This window comes from Macrosteles quadrilineatus, unplaced genomic scaffold (genome assembly GCF_028750875.1).
Source record: "Macrosteles quadrilineatus isolate MER2022 unplaced genomic scaffold, UCM_ALF_1.0 Scaffold_2__2_contigs__length_208266976, whole genome shotgun sequence".
Classification (NCBI taxonomy): Eukaryota; Metazoa; Arthropoda; class Insecta; order Hemiptera; family Cicadellidae; genus Macrosteles; species Macrosteles quadrilineatus.
Window position 1 is genome coordinate 154282264 of NW_026542595.1, and position 20902 is coordinate 154303165.

Genomic DNA, 20902 nt, shown 5'->3' on the forward strand with positions numbered 1-20902 from the left:
AAGAATAACATTCAACACAATTATTGTTCGTAATGTAAAGTTGAATAATGAATACTTATACTTAAATTATGTTAAATATAAATACTGAATGTTTATATTAGATTATCACACCATGATTGTGATGTTTCAACAGTAACTAGGTATTTATTTCTTTTATGTGAGTGATCTGGAGTTCTTTTGTTGTGGAGAAGATGAAAAAACCCAACCTTCAGCGGGAAGGTTACTTAGGTTGTTAATACATCTTCACATAAAGATGTATTAACTTATGATAAAAAGCAGACTTTTCATCCTAGTTTGTAAACTTTGAAGTTTATATTGTGTTTCACTCAAAGTAACGTTTGAGTTTTGTGCTTTTGACCAAATATTTTTAAGGGTAAATTGGGAAGTTGATGTAACCCTTTAAAATCCAGGGAAAAGTCAACAGCTTGCTAATAAATCGTTCTTTTTAGTCGTTATAGTTTTAAAAATGCTTGAGAGTACAATAAGGAAATAGCAAACATCAATTCACAATTTCCGTGTATTGGGAAGAGTATTATCTGATATAGATCTTTGATTGATCCATAGCTATAATATAGCCTATTGTGGGAGGAAAATGCATTTTTCCTTTCATCATAAATATACCCACGGTGATGATGTACATTTAATCTATGTTTTCAGCTGTCCCGTGTTAGCTGGAGATCAATTCACACGTCAGTGACATCAGCTGTTTGCGTTGTTCATCATGGAAACACCGTCCAATCAACCAACCTTGTTTATTCCATTTGTGAAATCTCTCTCTGATCAACACTGTACTAATTAAGATTTGCTCAATAGACATAAAATAAACTGTGACGTTTGTGATACAAATAATATTAATACATTGTAAGTTGGTTTTTAAAAAGTATACAGTTATAAGTATACAGTAAGTATACAGTTATAAGTATACAGTAAGTATACAGTTATAAGTATACAGTAAGTATACAGTTTTTCAATCTGAGTTTCGAGAACAACTTACCGAGTAAAACGGGGTAACTTGAGACATTTTTCAACTTAAAAGAAACCCCTACCAAATAATTGTATAGGGAAATCTGCAAAAACTAGAATAAAACATTAGAAACCTTGGTTACTATGGTTTCTACATTTAATAATCGGTGTAAATATAGAATTTATTTTATTTTATTTATTTTTATTTGTGTCTCAAGTTACCCATATAAATGGGGTAACTTGAGACACAGATGTTAAAACAACAGTTGTCTCAAATTAGATAATGCAATGGTAACTTGAGACATAATAAAATATCTAGGAAAACAAAAGAATACACATATGTACTTACAAACTGAAAAAAATGTATTTAAAAAAGAGCAAACAATTTTTTTCACAATGTCAGACATAACTTCGTAGATTTCATTCAATTATGGCACAGAAAAAAACCCCCTCTTATTGAGCATTTTAGGTGGGTTAATACCACCAACAATATCTTCCCAACGATAGTCAAGTTCTTCCTTTTTTCGGCCATTTCCAGTTATCATTGAGAGTCCGCTTCATAGCAGATAGACTGTTATAGGTAACTTGAGAGTTGTCTCAAGTTACTCCACCAAGGACAGAACAGGGTATTTTATTTGTTTATAAATTTTAGGTTGGCAATAGCTTAGTGAGAAGATTATTATTGACAACTCAGCTTTTGAGGTTAGGTAAGTAATAACAATCATTGAATTCCTAATAATAGACTTGACGCTACAAGGTAAGCTACAAAAAAGCCTATAATTTTTGAACATCTGTAACACAAAATAAATGAATAAATAAAGCATCTTACCTTGAATATAACAATATGTCTTAATATGCAGTAGTTAAGGGATCAACTTCCATGACATGTTCACACTAAGAAAACTCCCAATAACTCATCAGGTATGCCAACAAAAAAAATTTAAAAAAACATCTGCAAATTGTCTTAAGTTACCACACTGTCTCAAGTTACCCCGTTTTACGGTACCCAGAATTAATGCCAGTAAACTCAAGTTGTAACGTTTATCAATCAGTTCTGTAGTAAAAAATACATTCCTTTTTTTTATTTTCAGCCCAAAGCTGTTAACTGTTCTTGAAAGTGATTTAATATGTTACAAACACGATTAATCATTTCTTCTTTACCAAGGTATTACTGGAAAAAGTTGTTGAATTCATATAAAATTATATTAATTTAAAAAAAAACCTAAACCATCTTAAACATCGCACTTTTTGTAGTCCTACGGTTAAAAATAAACAAAATAATACTTGTATTTCTGAATATAAAATATCATACAGTCAAGCAGAGTGAATACAAATTTATTGTGGTTGCGGTACAGGGTTTGCAGTTTTAAACCCTTGGGAATAGAAATGTCGACAACAACGCAGTTTTTAAAAGATTTATTAGATATACTATTGTTTTATTTCTTAGATAACTTGTTTCGGAGAACACAATTCTTTTTCTTTTCTGAAAAGAATATCAAACAAATCTGCTAGCGAACATCTCAGATGGGATTGAGGCAACCAGCAAATCGCTGTCATTTGTTTAGTTCTACAAATGAATATCCAAGAATAGGTCATATGAAACCCGAATATTTGTGTGTTACCACTCATTGTTTGTTGATGCAATATTGAATTATCATCCTGAAACTAGCCTCCCTACTGTTATTGGTTGTCTCTTAAATTTAATATTAATATTTATAAAAATCGATGTTTAAAAGTTGTCTTCAGCTCTCATTTTAACGATTACAACGAGGTTTTGGACTAACGTGATTCTTGAAGGTGTTTAGTGAGTTGGTTTAGCCGGTAGCACAGTGAACTACTGACCAACATAGCGATGTATGTTCTAATCCCGATGAAAGTAATAATATTTTGAGGGTTCAAGGTTAAATGCCAACACACATAGGCCCAATGCGTTTAAGTTCGGGCAAATGCAAGGTTGAAATAGGCAAAAAATAGTGGTAAATAATTCTAGAAATGTATTGACGAAACCTTTTAAATCTATATAGGCCTAAATAAAAATTAATTCCTTTTTTGATGGTATTCCATAACTCGAGAACAAGTGCACCGAATTGGATTATTCCTTTTTTCTTGTGTTTTTTTAATATCAGGGGAAGGTATTTATGTAAGGAAAATCCATCAAACCGTTATTTAGTAATTTGGTTCCATAAATTAAAAAGTTGCATTTACATTCCTTCACTCACTTCAACCTGGAGGCGAGTGAGCGTAGTGATTGTGCTGTGCTATACCTGAAGGCGAGTGAGCGCAGCGAACGAGCTCCAACCAAAAGGTGAAAGAGGTTATCGAACGAACTTCTACCAGGACGCAATTAAGAGTTGCGAATCTTGAAAATGAACGAGCATTTGACATAAAACCACATTAGGACAGTCCGACGTCTATCGGGTCAGCTAGTAAATTATTAATTATTCATCTTACTTTCATAGCTTAGGCAGCAATTTAGCCCTCACAGATTTTCTCAATAAAACTTACAAGCCATCTTCTGAACAAGAAATAGGGAAAGTTTTGTATAAATAAACAATTAAAATGTAAAACCTTAAAGCGTTTATTTATTAGAAGAGGCAAAGAAACATTCCCCTTATTTCCCAAAGGGCGGGATCTCTTTTAAAATGTATGGACCAAGGTAGTTGTAAACTACCTAAGCAGCTTTGAAATATTTTGCACCCTCAGGCCATTGTAAAATATATTTTATAATCTTAAGTTTAAAAAGATGTTTAAACAAATTAAGCAGACTTTATAGTTTTAACAATGTTCTCTTATTTCAAAAATAAGACGATCTTGATCCAAATCAAACATTTTAATTTTAATATATTATGTAAAATATTTATAATGAAGAAAACAAACACTGGTGAAGATCGTATACAGGGTGTCCCGGAACTCTCTACCAATATTTTCGGGCATTGCTCCTGGGTAATAAACATACCTAAATACCATATTTAAATTGTCCGGAAGTCCTTAGTTACTCACACAGCCGCCATTTTGTTTTTCAGTTATTATTATTTTTTTAAGAATGGTTAAACATACGAAATGGAAACTTTGCACAAACATTTATGACAACTAGACAAAGCCACCAAAAAATTACGAAGATTTTTCAAATTCATAAAACAAGATGGCGGCCGTTTAACATTTTTGTAAAATCAATGGTTTTCGAGTTATTTAAGAAACAACATTTTAAACGGCCGCCATTTTGTTTTATGAATTTGAAAAATCTTCAAAAAATTTTGGTGGCTTTGTCTAGTTGTCATAAATTTTTGTGCAAAGTTTCCATTTCGTATGTTTAACCATTCTTTAGAAAAAAAATTATAACTGAAAAAAATAAAATCGCGGCTGTGTGAGTCACTAAGGACTTCCGGACAATTCAAATATGATATTTAGGTATGTTTCTTACCCGGGAGCAATGCCCTAAAATATTGGTAGAGAGTTTCGGGACACCCTGTATAATAGGCAAAATTTTTGACATACTATTTAGTTTAAATATGTACATGTCTTTTAAAATATTATTTAAACATGAATTGACAAAAAAATTAAAATGGTCGATCTCATGCTTTGCAGTCGCAGATTCCCACCAGAACCAGTGAACAGGAACACAAGCTTTACTCTCGCAGTTTGAATTTTTTTTATTGGTTTTCAGTAAATGATAAGGATATAAAATAGCTATTTGCTTGTATAACTGAAATTATTATATTTATTTTTACCATCTTTATATTTATTATCTTTATTTTTTATTATAATATTTTTTTACTCTTTTTGGCATACAAACATAGTATGGTAATATGGTAAATGGTATAAAATAGTATGGTATTATGGTAAACACTATAATACAATATACAGCTTTATTAGTTTAATAAATTGTACTAAAATTGTACCACATAACATGGCGTTGCTGGTTAAAGACGATCAATCAACATGTGACATGTAACTAGCAATATTACGCATAGTTGTTAGAATGAAGCACAAACATATTTGGACATAGTATAAACAAATGTTTTAATTTAGTTCTTGGAAACCACAACTAATCAGGACTTAAATCCAAGCTATTGATATCATTTAGCAGGAATGGCCGACATGAAGTCCAATACGTGTCTACAGCAAACATGGTGGGATTTGGTACCTGGATTTCTACAGGTCAAGCGATGTCCTGTGTCCACCCACTGAATACTAAGCACACAACCAACAACAATCTGCACTCTCACATACTAACGTTCTTATCGTATTGGAATAAGAGGGTAACACAGTCATGTACTTCTTTAAAGTTTACTTTGATACAAATTCGTTCAAATCCAGACTTTACGTCATAGGACAAAAAAAACACTACACCAACATAACATAACATCAGAACAGTGTCCAGTGTTTAATAACATGGGAGAGAATTTAGTGTTATTTGAACTGGAATATGATTGTAAGATGGATTAGATTACTCGCCTTTGGCTCGCCCTCTAGCTGTTAGTCGTCGTTTAGAGGAAGGGGTGAGAGGCCATCACCATGAAGCCGGGGAAATTTCAAGTCCGTAGCACACCTAGAAGTGTAAACTTTAGGGTTCAATGACTAAAGTTACAGAAAGATATGTAAGGATTAACATGTTAAGTAAATTAAGTAGAATAATTATGTCCGTGAATGCGATAACTTGAGTAATTTTTGTTCAATTTTGATGAAATTTGGCTGGTGTAAGGCGGAATGAACATGACTGGTTCATTTTACTTTTAAATTCAGGTTTAAGTGTATCATTGTGTGCTAAAACCATTATGACCTGAAACACGTCTTAAAACTATTGTTGAGAGGAAAACTATTATTTCGAGTTTAAAAGTCATTGCTGCATGATTAACAGTCTATCAGTGTTGGCTATTGTATTTAGTTTTGTCCAATACATGCAAACTTTGCCCAACGAAAACATTCAAACTAAATGTAAAAGAATTCAGAATTTTACGAATAAAGAAGTCAGCTCAATATGTATGGACAGTCGATAAAATTTTCTTCAGGTATTAGGCATAGAGCAAGATAGTCAACTTCTGTGAGGGAATTGCCAGCTCTGGCTCTGTCTCATGCATGTTTTAGCGGCAAAAACTACTCCACGGCTTTATATCTGCTCCGTGCGACTTCATTTCGGTCCCTAGGTAAATAATAAACTTTACCGAGTCCAGATACAGTATTTTATTTCTCCTCAGCAAAATTAAGTCAGTGATGTTTAGGTTTCCTAGAGATTAAATATCATACTAAATAATGCCATTTATGTTGTTTTTGCCTTGTGATAACCAATCTTAATAATACTAGATACTAATACCTTTAATCCGTCAGTGTGATCAACGTCACCGATGAGCGGCAAATGGTCTCAACCCAACCATTGGGAAACCAAAGGCGATAGAAGAACATACATTCACTCCGAAGAGGTCGTCAGAAAGTCTGTAAAAACATAACGAAGAACTGCACTTAAATACTTTAGATCTTAACAAAAGCACGTGTGGCTCCAAATCGACTGCACGGCGGACGGTACGAGCACATTGAGTTTTTAGTCCAGACTGTTATTATAGTATGTGGCCATGAGTGTTTTTTTTATTCATTATGTGTAGTTCTTCTTTATCGGTGTACTTCTTTGTTATGCATTCATTGACTTTCTGGCGACCTCTTCGGAGTGAATTTATGTTCTTTTATGACCCGAAGATGACCCCATTGACGGGTTGAAACCGGTCTCCGCTTATCAGTGACGTTGATCAGCTGACGGATTGAAGGTAATTTAACCTATAGTATGGATAAAAACAATTACTTAAAAGCTTGATGTTAAAAGCTGTCAATAACACAATTAATTTTCCTAACACAAAGTGTACGTGTATTGGTATGGTTTGTAACTTTTAAAACTTGTGTACTGAAAAGTGTATATCGTAAGGTATAAATTAATTATAATTAAAATTTGTAACTTGATTTTAATATAAATTTTGGTAGGTCTACGACAAAAATCCAAATCTGCCACATATTTGATGAATGTATCGTGTTGGCAAAACACTTGGTAGTTATATATCCGTAGTGTTTAAGAAGTTTCCTACGTTTTCGTTTCAAAAGAAAATACCTAATTTGCATAGTTGTCAGAGTAAGAACAATGTCAGAATACATACTTAAAACTTTTTGATATTTATAAAATATCAAGACAAACAATAAAACACCCATCGGCTAATCATAAATGATGATATTGATTTAGTAGTCTATTAGTTCTGCTTGAATTGAAAAATGAGTAGCCTATAGTACGATTGAGAAAATAAATGTAACATATTATTAACAAACTAATTTTTATTTTTCATGTAAATATTAATATTTATTTAGGATATGAGGGTTAAATTATTTTGTTTAGTTTTGTAAAATTCAAGAATGCCTTTTGAAACAGTTACTACAACCAGAAAGAGCACAACAACTCGAAAACATTCAAAACTTAAGAAGTAATTCACTTGTTGTGGTCATGAACATAGTTTTAGTTCCAGTCCATTGTTGTTTTACGACATAGTTGCCATACTACTTTAATTATAAATAGATTTTAGTGGGGTAAACCAACTAAATTACTAATAAAATACTACCTTTAGTATTATTCTGGTCCTATTTAGGATAGTACAAAATGGGTTTGATTCGCCAATTTAATGTAAAATACCCCCGCCACAGCAAACCAGCACTATGTGAATTTCCGTTTGCCTGAATTGATATACAATTAAATCTATTTCAATAACATTAGGTTAAATGATGTCATCGTAGGCGACGGCAATGACGTAATGTTTGCCATTTGTGATCAGCTGCAGGTTTCTTGGAATAAAAATATAACCAAACAAATAACATTACGTCATTGCCTTCGCCTATGTTGACGTCATTCCTGAGGAGCATTACGGCCCGTTTATTTAGTGTTGCCTTGGCTGAAGCCATAAAGCACTTCATCAAAATTTGTTGAAGTATTGCACATCACAAGTTGTTTTACTGATACACCTTAAAGATGAAAGCATCTGGATATTACTAACCTGATGATGACCCTGATGTGATATGAAACTAGTTGTCCTACTGCTATGTTCTAGATTGTACGAATGCAAAAGTATTTACACGAATCTATTCTAAGTGAAAGGTTAATTACTTCAGTTGTGTTCAATATATTTGCTGTTGTAGCCCAAGATAAGAAATTAAATAAAGTAACATTGTGGAGAAATTGAAAGCTATGTATTGACTATGACAATACAACATTGTAGATGAAGAATTCAAACTGGAAAAAGACACACAATGACAATACTTTACACGATAAACAAAATATTACAATGTTTCACCATCATTGACAGCATTTTCAAAGGAAGGTAAGAGTTTTCTCTTTAGCTCATACCTTTCTTAGTAGAAAATGCTGTCAGCTACGGTGAAACATTCTGATGTTTTGTTTTGAGTAAAGTTTTGTTTTTCTTGTGCCTATCTGGTCTCTTTACCAATCAGCTAATCCTGCTATCCTTACACAAAATCTTAAAAAACATTGTGCTCAATGTTACATCTTCAAAACTGTTAAGAAATTTAAAGTTGTTACTAACCATGACAAAGTTGAGAAAACCATGAGGTAGACCATCGATGATTTCTAGAGTGACTGGATTACCGAGTCTTTTGAGTTTCTTGGCAAACTCTACACAATCATCCAGGCATGGGTCCATTTACAGAGTCTAAAAATAAACATCAATCACAACATAGTATTTGTCAGTAATCAATATTGTTTAGTTTTTAAACACTTACTCACTTCACTTACTAAGACGTACGTTTTTGTATAGTTTGTAACATTTAGTGGAGAAAGGGATGCCCAAATTGTGCATGCACACAAGAACCAACCCCCTTGATTTTGTTATTTTGTACAGTCATCACAATTAACAGACTAATTTTAATACCAATAACGTCTTTTGCGACTCTAAATGTGTTTAGCTTTTGCATAATCCCTAACTACCCGCCATTCTAATTGGTTGACACCGTCTTTACTTATATTAAGCTTAATAAAAGCCAGGAGTAAACAATGGAGTGGGATGATCTGTGTATTACTGACTTATCTTAGATGTTTCTTTATCCAGGATCATTTATTGAAAGCCCAATGATAAAAAACAACTATAGTTCGGCCGCTTAGAAAGCGACCTCCTGTAGCATTAGTTAGCATTAGCGTGCAGGTCGTTTTCTAAGCTGCTGAACTATAGTCAAGAAACAAGCCTGTGCACAGTTTCCGTATGATTTAGTTGAGGTTTAATCATGTTTTAATAGTATTCACATTTTTGTTTCAATAGAATTTGGTTACTAAGGGGGACCTAAATTTAAACTATTAATATGAAAAGTAGTGGCAATATGATGGTCCTATGACACTTTAGGCACGTTTTCCCCATAAGAATAACATGGTGAGCTTTTTTTGACCACTTTTTTAAAAATCCAGCTCTCGGCCTATACAAGCCTATATAAATGTTCAATACCATTGTATAACACTATTAAAATTTCAAATCTACATCCATTCACAAAATCATCAACTTGATAGTGCGAGGTTTGTACGCGAACTCGGGCATGATCCCCCATATAAAATGCATGCTACCCATATAAAATAATGTTAAATTTTTTTCTTACTTTTTGATTTTTTTATGTTGTAATATTGTTTATAATCAAAAGTTGACACCCACTACGTTTGCCAGAATTTCAACCATTTTGCCGTATCTCAAGCCGTTTTCGAGATATAAGCGTTTTTATATAGTTTTACGGACTTAGACGATTTTTCATGGTAAATTTTATTTGTACCCATATAAAATAATGTTAAATTTTTTTCTTACTTTTTGATTTTTTTATGTTGTAATATTGTTTATAATCAAAAGTTGACACCCACTACGTTTGCCAGAATTTCAACCGTTTTGCCGTATCTCAAGCCGTTTTCGAGATATAAGCGTTTTTAGATAGTTTTACGGACTTAGACGATTTTTCATGGTAAATTTTATTTCTACCCATATAAAATAATGTTAAATTTTTTTCTTACTTTTTGATTTTTTTATGTTGTAATATTGTTTATAATCAAAAGTTGACACCCACTACGTTTGCCAGAATTTCAACCGTTTTGCCGTATCTCAAGCCGTTTTCGAGATATAAGCGTTTTTAGATAGTTTTACGGACTTAGACGATTTTTCATGGTAAATTTTATTTGTACCCATATAAAATAATGTTAAATTTTTTTCTTACTTTTTGATTTTTTTATGTTGTAATATTGTTTATAATCAAAAGTTGACACCCACTACGTTTGCCAGAATTTCAACCGTTTTGCCGTATCTCAAGCCGTTTTCGAGATATAAGCGTTTTTAGATAGTTTTACGGACTTAGACGATTTTTCATGGTAAATTTTATTCCTACCCATATAAAATAATGTTAAATTTTTTTCTTACTTTTTGATTTTTTATGTTGTAATATTGTTTATAATCAAAAGTTGACACCCACTACGTTTGCCAGAATTTCAACCGTTTTGCCGTATCTCAAGCCGTTTTCGAGATATAAGCGTTTTTAGATAGTTTTTACGGACTTAGACGATTTTTCATGGTAAATTTTATTTGTACCCATATAAAATAATGTTAAATTTTTTTCTTACTTTTTGATTTTTTTATGTTGTAATATTGTTTATAATCAAAAGTTGACACCCACTACGTTTGCCAGAATTTCAACCGTTTTGCCGTATCTCAAGCCGTTTTCGAGATATAAGCGTTTTTAGATAGTTTTACTGACTTAGACGATTTTTCATGGTAAATTTTATTTGTACCCATATAAAATAATGTTAATTTTTTTTTCTTACTTTTTGATTTTTTTATGTTGTAATATTGTTTATAATCAAAAGTTGACACCCACTACGTTTGCCAGAATTTCAACCGTTTTGCCGTATCTCAAGCCGTTTTCGAGATATAAGCGTTTTTAGATAGTTTTACGGACTTAGACGATTTTTCATGGTAAATTTTATTTGTACCCATATAAAATAATGTTAAATTTTTTTCTTACTTTTTGATTTTTTTATGTTGTAATATTGTTTATAATCAAAAGTTGACACCCACTACGTTTGCCAGAATTTCAACCGTTTTGCCGTATCTCAAGCCGTTTCCGAGATATAAGTGTTTTTAGATAGTTTTACGGACTTAGACGATTTTTCATGGTAAATTTTATTTGTACCCATATAAAATAATGTTAAATTTTTTTCTTACTTTTTGATTTTTTTATGTTGTAATATTGTTTATAATCAAAAGTTGACACCCACTATGTTTGCCAGAATTTCAACAGTTTTGCCGTATCTCAAGCCGTTTCCGAGATATAAGTGTTTTTAGATAGTTTTACGGACTTAGACGATTTTTCATGGTAAATTTTATTTGTACCCATATAAAATAATGTTAAATTTTTTTCTTACTTTTTGATTTTTTTATGTTGTAATATTGTTTATAATCAAAAGTTGACACCCACTATGTTTGCCAGAATTTCAACAGTTTTGCCGTATCTCAAGCCGTTTTCGAGATATAAGCGTTTTTAGATAGTTTTACGGACTTAGACGATTTTTCATGGTAAATTTTATTTGTACCCATATAAAATAATGTTAAATTTTTTTCTTACTTTTTGATTTTTTTATGTTGTAATATTGTTTATAATCAAAAGTTGACACCCACTACGTTTGCCAGAATTTCAACCGTTTTGCCGTATCTCAAGCCGTTTTCGAGATATAAGCGTTTTTAGACAGTTTTACGGGCACTGTCACAAGGGCCAAGTGAAGCGGTCACGCGACTGGGGAATCCTCAGGTGGTGACGTCACCGGGGACGAGTCTATATATGCCCACAATGATTGTAATTTAAACTATAAAGTTACAAAGAAAATCCCAGTATTCTTCCATAACTTGAAAAATTACGATGGTCATTTAATAATGCAACACTTGGGAAAATATAATCGTAAATTAAATTGCATAGCCAAGGATATGGAAAAGTATATTTCATTCTCAGTTGATGATTTAGTATTTTTGGATTCCTATAACTTTCTGTCCCTTCCATTATACAAATTAGCTTCCAATTTAAATACATTTAGATTCATAGACAATCCACTACTACAACGTAAAGGCGTATTTCCCTATGAATATATGACGGGACCAGATAAGTTCGCAGAGTCTCTACCCCCAAAAGAAGCATTTTACAGCAATATAACTAAAGAACATATCTCTCCCATTGAATATGAACATGCTAAAAATGTCTGGACCCATTTTAATATAAATAATTTACAAGAATATCATGATTTATATCTTAAAACAGATGTATTGCTACTGGCTGATGTGTTCGAGACATTTAGAGACCTGTGTTTAAAAGATTACAAACTTGACCCCGTACATATGTATTCACTTCCTGGACTAACATGGGATGTAGATGTAGATGTAGATGTAGATGTAACATGGGGTCTTAGAATGACAGGAATAAAATTACAATTTTTTCAAGATATTGACATGCATTTGTTCATAGAAAGTGCGATTAGAGGAGGAGTCAGTATGATTTCCACACATTACGCTAAAGCAAATAATAGATATATGGGTGAACACTATGATCCCAGTCAAGAGAGTGTCTATTTAATATATTTAGACTGTAACTCACTATACTCTACAGCAATGTGCGAGCCACTGCCTGTGGATGGATTCCGCTGGACGAATGAGATAGACTACAAATACAATCAAAATGATGAGTTTGGATACATTTTAGAAGTTGATTTAAAATATGATAAAAGCTTACATGATTTACATAATGACTATCCATTAGCACCTGAGAAAATGAATGGCAAATTAATACCAAATTTAAATGACAAAACGAAATATATTTTACATTATAAAGCATTACAAAAATATGAGGAATTGGGTTTGATTGTTACAAAATACCACAGAATTTTAAAATTTAGACAGTCTAAATGGCTTGCGCCCTATATTAATTTTAATATTGAAAAAAAACGAAAATGGGCTAAAAACGATTTCGAAAAAGACTTTTACAAATTGTTAAATAATAGTCTCTTTGGTCGAACAATTATGAATCAACGAAAGTTTCGTGACATATATCTCAAGGATGAGTCACTATTAACAAAATATGACACTAATCCAAGGTTTGACTGTAGCAAAAAGTTCGATAACAATTTACATGCTATACATTTAAATAAATTAGTTGTAAAGTTTAATAAACCTATATATTTAGGAATGACAATTTTGGATATCAGTAAAGTAATAATGTATGATTTCCACTATAATTATATGTCAAAATTTAAGAACAAAAGATTTCTTATGACAGATACAGATTCTTTAATGTATTCTATAGTTACAGAGGACTTTTACAAGGAAATAGAATGTGACTTGCACTATTTTGATACCTCTGGGTATAGTAAAGACCATTTCTTATACTCTGATAAAAATAAAAAAGTCACAGGCAAGTTCAAAGATGAATTAGATGGTCATATTATGTATGAATATTGTGGTTTAAGACCAAAGTTATATTCTTATATTCCTCTAAAATGGTTATATGAAGAAGACAAGCAAGCTTTAGAGGTGAAGAAAGCTAAAGGAGCTGATGGTGCTACAGTTAAACATCTCCTTAGACATCAACACTATTTGAACTGTCTTGCAACTGGGCAAGATTACTATGAGAATGTGACAAGAATTAAATCTACAAATCATCATCTTCAGACCTCAACCATGAACAAGAAAGTACTATCCTTTGACGATGACAAGAGGTTTATTCTAGAAGATGGCATCAATACTCTTGCGCTTGGTCATTATAAAATTGATCAAACATAGCCAGGACTTTCAAGACATAGAACCCAGAATCAATTGTATATATAAACCTGTAGAATATAGAACAATGAATAAATTTAAATGTTAAAACTTCAATCTTTCACTTATTTATACCCTTACCACCCTTTTAGTTGCTATAAAATTGATCAAAAATAAATCAATATCTATATTATATACAGCTATATTTCGTTTTATCCCTGCATTGGTGACAGCGATTGTTTTAAATTGGTCAAATGACAAGTCATTACCAACATGATTGTTATATATGTTTTTTAAATTTAAATTGCTCTGATTGGATATTATTAGGAAATTTATGTTATCATGATACAGTCACAGTTCAGTCTCAATTGCACCCATAACTTATCAATCAACCTGTCAATCAATTGGTTGCAGTCAGTTTTCCGACTCTTTATTTACTGATGTTACATTTAATTTTTTAATTAAAACGCAATATTCTATCAAATGTTCGTCGTCCATTTTTGTTGATTGTTATAAACAGTGCTTAATATACAAACACTCATGTTGTCATCAAGCAGGCGTTTAAAAAATCCAAAAATATCGTTGAAAAGAAACCAGCTGTTGTACAACATAAAAGTCGATTCACACATAACACATCACAGTTCAATCACATCAGTCACAACACAGTGTATACAACAACTGACTGTGACTGTGATGTGAATTTCTGTGAACTTCTGCACACAGATTTTACACAAATTTCACACAATTTTCACACATTTCACACAAATATCTGATATTTGTGTGAAATGTGTGAAAATTGTGTGAAATTTGTGTAAAATCTGTGTGCAGAAGTTCACAGAAATTCACATCACAGTCACAGTCAGTTGTTGTATACACTGTGTTGTGACTGATGTGATTGAACTGTGATGTGTTATGTGTGAATCGACTTTTATGTTGTACAACAGCTGGTTTCTTTTCAACGATATTTTTGGATTTTTTAAACGCCTGCTTGATGACAACATGAGTGTTTGTATATTAAGCACTGTTTATAACAATCAACAAAAATGGACGACGAACATTTGATAGAATATTGCGTTTTAATTAAAAAATTAAATGTAACATCAGTAAATAAAGAGTCGGAAAACTGACTGCAACCAATTGATTGACAGGTTGATTGATAAGTTATGGGTGCAATTGAGACTGAACTGTGACTGTATCATGATAACATAAATTTCCTAATAATATCCAATCAGAGCAATTTAAATTTAAAAAACATATATAACAATCATGTTGGTAATGACTTGTCATTTGACCAATTTAAAACAATCGCTGTCACCAATGCAGGGATAAAACGAAATATAGCTGTATATAATATAGATATTGATTTATTTTTGATCAATTTTATAGCAACTAAAAGGGTGGTAAGGGTATAAATAAGTGAAAGATTGAAGTTTTAACATTTAAATTTATTCATTGTTCTATATTCTACAGGTTTATATATACAATTGATTCTGGGTTCTATGTCTTGAAAGTCCTGGCTATGTTTGATCAATTTTATAATGACCAAGCGCAAGAGTATTGATGCCATCTTCTAGAATAAACCTCTTGTCATCGTCAAAGGATAGTACTTTCTTGTTCATGGTTGAGGTCTGAAGATGATGATTTGTAGATTTAATTCTTGTCACATTCTCATAGTAATCTTGCCCAGTTGCAAGACAGTTCAAATAGTGTTGATGTCTAAGGAGATGTTTAACTGTAGCACCATCAGCTCCTTTAGCTTTCTTCACCTCTAAAGCTTGCTTGTCTTCTTCATATAACCATTTTAGAGGAATATAAGAATATAACTTTGGTCTTAAACCACAATATTCATACATAATATGACCATCTAATTCATCTTTGAACTTGCCTGTGACTTTTTTATTTTTATCAGAGTATAAGAAATGGTCTTTACTATACCCAGAGGTATCAAAATAGTGCAAGTCACATTCTATTTCCTTGTAAAAGTCCTCTGTAACTATAGAATACATTAAAGAATCTGTATCTGTCATAAGAAATCTTTTGTTCTTAAATTTTGACATATAATTATAGTGGAAATCATACATTATTACTTTACTGATATCCAAAATTGTCATTCCTAAATATATAGGTTTATTAAACTTTACAACTAATTTATTTAAATGTATAGCATGTAAATTGTTATCGAACTTTTTGCTACAGTCAAACCTTGGATTAGTGTCATATTTTGTTAATAGTGACTCATCCTTGAGATATATGTCACGAAACTTTCGTTGATTCATAATTGTTCGACCAAAGAGACTATTATTTAACAATTTGTAAAAGTCTTTTTCGAAATCGTTTTTAGCCCATTTTCGTTTTTTTTCAATATTAAAATTAATATAGGGCGCAAGCCATTTAGACTGTCTAAATTTTAAAATTCTGTGGTATTTTGTAACAATCAAACCCAATTCCTCATATTTTTGTAATGCTTTATAATGTAAAATATATTTCGTTTTGTCATTTAAATTTGGTATTAATTTGCCATTCATTTTCTCAGGTGCTAATGGATAGTCATTATGTAAATCATGTAAGCTTTTATCATATTTTAAATCAACTTCTAAAATGTATCCAAACTCATCATTTTGATTGTATTTGTAGTCTATCTCATTCGTCCAGCGGAATCCATCCACAGGCAGTGGCTCGCACATTGCTGTAGAGTATAGTGAGTTACAGTCTAAATATATTAAATAGACACTCTCTTGACTGGGATCATAGTGTTCACCCATATATCTATTATTTGCTTTAGCGTAATGTGTGGAAATCATACTGACTCCTCCTCTAATCGCACTTTCTATGAACAAATGCATGTCAATATCTTGAAAAAATTGTAATTTTATTCCTGTCATTCTAAGACCCCATGTTACATCTACATCTACATCTACATCTACATCCCATGTTAGTCCAGGAAGTGAATACATATGTACGGGGTCAAGTTTGTAATCTTTTAAACACAGGTCTCTAAATGTCTCGAACACATCAGCCAGTAGCAATACATCTGTTTTAAGATATAAATCATGATATTCTTGTAAATTATTTATATTAAAATGGGTCCAGACATTTTTAGCATGTTCATATTCAATGGGAGAGATATGTTCTTTAGTTATATTGCTGTAAAATGCTTCTTTTGGGGGTAGAGACTCTGCGAACTTATCTGGTCCCGTCATATATTCATAGGGAAATACGCCTTTACGTTGTAGTAGTGGATTGTCTATGAATCTAAATGTATTTAAATTGGAAGCTAATTTGTATAATGGAAGGGACAGAAAGTTATAGGAATCCAAAAATACTAAATCATCAACTGAGAATGAAATATACTTTTCCATATCCTTGGCTATGCAATTTAATTTACGATTATATTTTCCCAAGTGTTGCATTATTAAATGACCATCGTAATTTTTCAAGTTATGGAAGAATACTGGGATTTTCTTTGTAACTTTATAGTTTAAATTACAATCATTGTGGGCATATATAGACTCGTCCCCGGTGACGTCACCACCTGAGGATTCCCCAGTCGCGTGACCGCTTCACTTGGCCCTTGTGACAGTGCCCGTAAAACTGTCTAAAAACGCTTATATCTCGAAAACGGCTTGAGATACGGCAAAACGGTTGAAATTCTGGCAAACGTAGTGGGTGTCAACTTTTGATTATAAACAATATTACAACATAAAAAAATCAAAAAGTAAGAAAAAAATTTAACATTATTTTATATGGGTACAAATAAAATTTACCATGAAAAATCGTCTAAGTCCGTAAAACTATCTAAAAACGCTTATATCTCGAAAACGGCTTGAGATACGGCAAAACTGTTGAAATTCTGGCAAACATAGTGGGTGTCAACTTTTGATTATAAACAATATTACAACATAAAAAAATCAAAAAGTAAGAAAAAAATTTAACATTATTTTATATGGGTACAAATAAAATTTACCATGAAAAATCGTCTAAGTCCGTAAAACTATCTAAAAACACTTATATCTCGGAAACGGCTTGAGATACGGCAAAACGGTTGAAATTCTGGCAAACGTAGTGGGTGTCAACTTTTGATTATAAACAATATTACAACATAAAAAAATCAAAAAGTAAGAAAAAAATTTAACATTATTTTATATGGGTACAAATAAAATTTACCATGAAAAATCGTCTAAGTCCGTAAAACTATCTAAAAACGCTTATATCTCGAAAACGGCTTGAGATACGGCAAAACGGTTGAAATTCTGGCAAACGTAGTGGGTGTCAACTTTTGATTATAAACAATATTACAACATAAAAAAATCAAAAAGTAAGAAAAAAAAATTAACATTATTTTATATGGGTACAAATAAAATTTACCATGAAAAATCGTCTAAGTCAGTAAAACTATCTAAAAACGCTTATATCTCGAAAACGGCTTGAGATACGGCAAAACGGTTGAAATTCTGGCAAACGTAGTGGGTGTCAACTTTTGATTATAAACAATATTACAACATAAAAAAATCAAAAAGTAAGAAAAAAATTTAACATTATTTTATATGGGTACAAATAAAATTTACCATGAAAAATCGTCTAAGTCCGTAAAAACTATCTAAAAACGCTTATATCTCGAAAACGGCTTGAGATACGGCAAAACGGTTGAAATTCTGGCAAACGTAGTGGGTGTCAACTTTTGATTATAAACAATATTACAACATAAAAAATCAAAAAGTAAGAAAAAAATTTAACATTATTTTATATGGGTAGGAATAAAATTTACCATGAAAAATCGTCTAAGTCCGTAAAAACTATCTAAAAACGCTTATATCTCGAAAACGGCTTGAGATACGGCAAAACGGTTGAAATTCTGGCAAACGTAGTGGGTGTCAACTTTTGATTATAAACAATATTACAACATAAAAAAATCAAAAAGTAAGAAAAAAATTTAACATTATTTTATATGGGTACAAATAAAATTTACCATGAAAAATCGTCTAAGTCCGTAAAACTATCTAAAAACGCTTATATCTCGAAAACGGCTTGAGATACGGCAAAACGGTTGAAATTCTGGCAAACGTAGTGGGTGTCAACTTTTGATTATAAACAATATTACAACATAAAAAAATCAAAAAGTAAGAAAAAAATTTAACATTATTTTATATGGGTACAAATAAAATTTACCATGAAAAATCGTCTAAGTCCGTAAAACTATCTAAAAACGCTTATATCTCGAAAACGGCTTGAGATACGGCAAAACGGTTGAAATTCTGGCAAACGTAGTGGGTGTCAACTTTTGATTATAAACAATATTACAACATAAAAAAATCAAAAAGTAAGAAAAAAATTTAACATTATTTTATATGGGTACAAATAAAATTTACCATGAAAAATCGTCTAAGTCCGTAAAACTATCTAAAAACGCTTATATCTCGAAAACGGCTTGAGATACGGCAAAACGGTTGAAATTCTGGCAAACGTAGTGGGTGTCAACTTTTGATTATAAACAATATTACAACATAAAAAAATCAAAAAGTAAGAAAAAAATTTAACATTATTTTATATGGGTACAAATAAAATTTACCATGAAAAATCGTCTAAGTCCGTAAAACTATATAAAAACGCTTATATCTCGAAAACGGCTTGAGATACGGCAAAATGGTTGAAATTCTGGCAAACGTAGTGGGTGTCAACTTTTGATTATAAACAATATTACAACATAAAAAAATCAAAAAGTAAGAAAAAAATTTAACATTATTTTATATGGGTAGCATGCATTTTATATGGGGGATCATGCCCGAGTTCGCGTACAAACCTCGCACTATCAAGTTGATGATTTTGTGAATGGATGTAGATTTGAAATTTTAATAGTGTTATACAATGGTATTGAACATTTATATAGGCTTGTATAGGCCGAGAGCTGGATTTTTAAAAAAGTGGTCAAAAAAAGCTCACCATGTTATTCTTATGGGGAAAACGTGCCTAAAGTGTCATAGGACCATCATATTGCCACTACTATGAAATGGGTATCCATGGACACAACTCATTTTCCTACCAGCCGCCAACAACTTCAGATCAAACCAATTTTTTCTCTTGAGATTCTTCAGATTTTGTAAGTTTTTTTTGTTTTTTAGCAATGTTGTTTGATTTGGGTATGTTAGTCTTAGGTACGATATTGAGGGAAGTATACAGAGTGCCAATTCCGCCACTTCCACCTCGGCGAAGGGATGTTCCGGCCCCCCTGCCTCTGGTACTTCAACCAATAGCGTTCCGACGGCTGCCTACCCAATCTGCAACATTTGCCAGAGGCGGCTTCTGGTAGAGGTAAGGAACGTGCTGCAGGAAAAGGAAAACTTACAATCAAAACAAGACATGCAGCATGCAGCACAAAAATGGAAATACTGAAACTGGAATACGGAAAATACTGAAACTGGAATACAGAAAATACTGAAACTGGAATACAGAAAATACTGAAACTGGAATACGGAAAATACTGAAACTGGAATACTGAAATTACTGAAAATGGAAATACCAAGAAACTAACAGAATGGAGGTTACTTTTGGAATTTCCCAAATAGAGACAAAAACAGAAGCTCAAACAAAAAATACGCAACCAAACATGCGTGTGTACTATGATGAATGTGACAATGTTTTACCCATATGAACACATGATATTGAGGAAGAAGGTGTAAATCTGTACTTTGAACATGGAAAAATCAGGAATTGTACAAGAGAATTTACTTGAATGGGACCACTAGGCACCATCACTGTTAAGATTGCTACTTAAATAAACATTTTTGGATTTTGAAGAGTTGATTGTGAAATTGTTTAATTTATAATAGTATTTCAGTATTGATGACTGGCTAGGTGCTTGGCCACTAGATTACAAGTAGTCATTGTTTCTCTACCATCTTAACAAGCTGCGTTTTTCTAGTGATTTAATTACAAGGGTAGTTTGATGTAATGAATCGTGTTAACCTGGCCCCTGTAATAATTAAAATCTTGAATCACTTTATTCTCTCAACTGTTGTAGGCCTTTTATTTGCCTACTGATGTGGAACAGTTTTACATAATAACAAGGGTAACGGACCAATGAGGTTTAAGGATTGAGAGAGAATAAGTAAAATTGTAATGCTTCGAACTTCAAATAATCAGCTTTT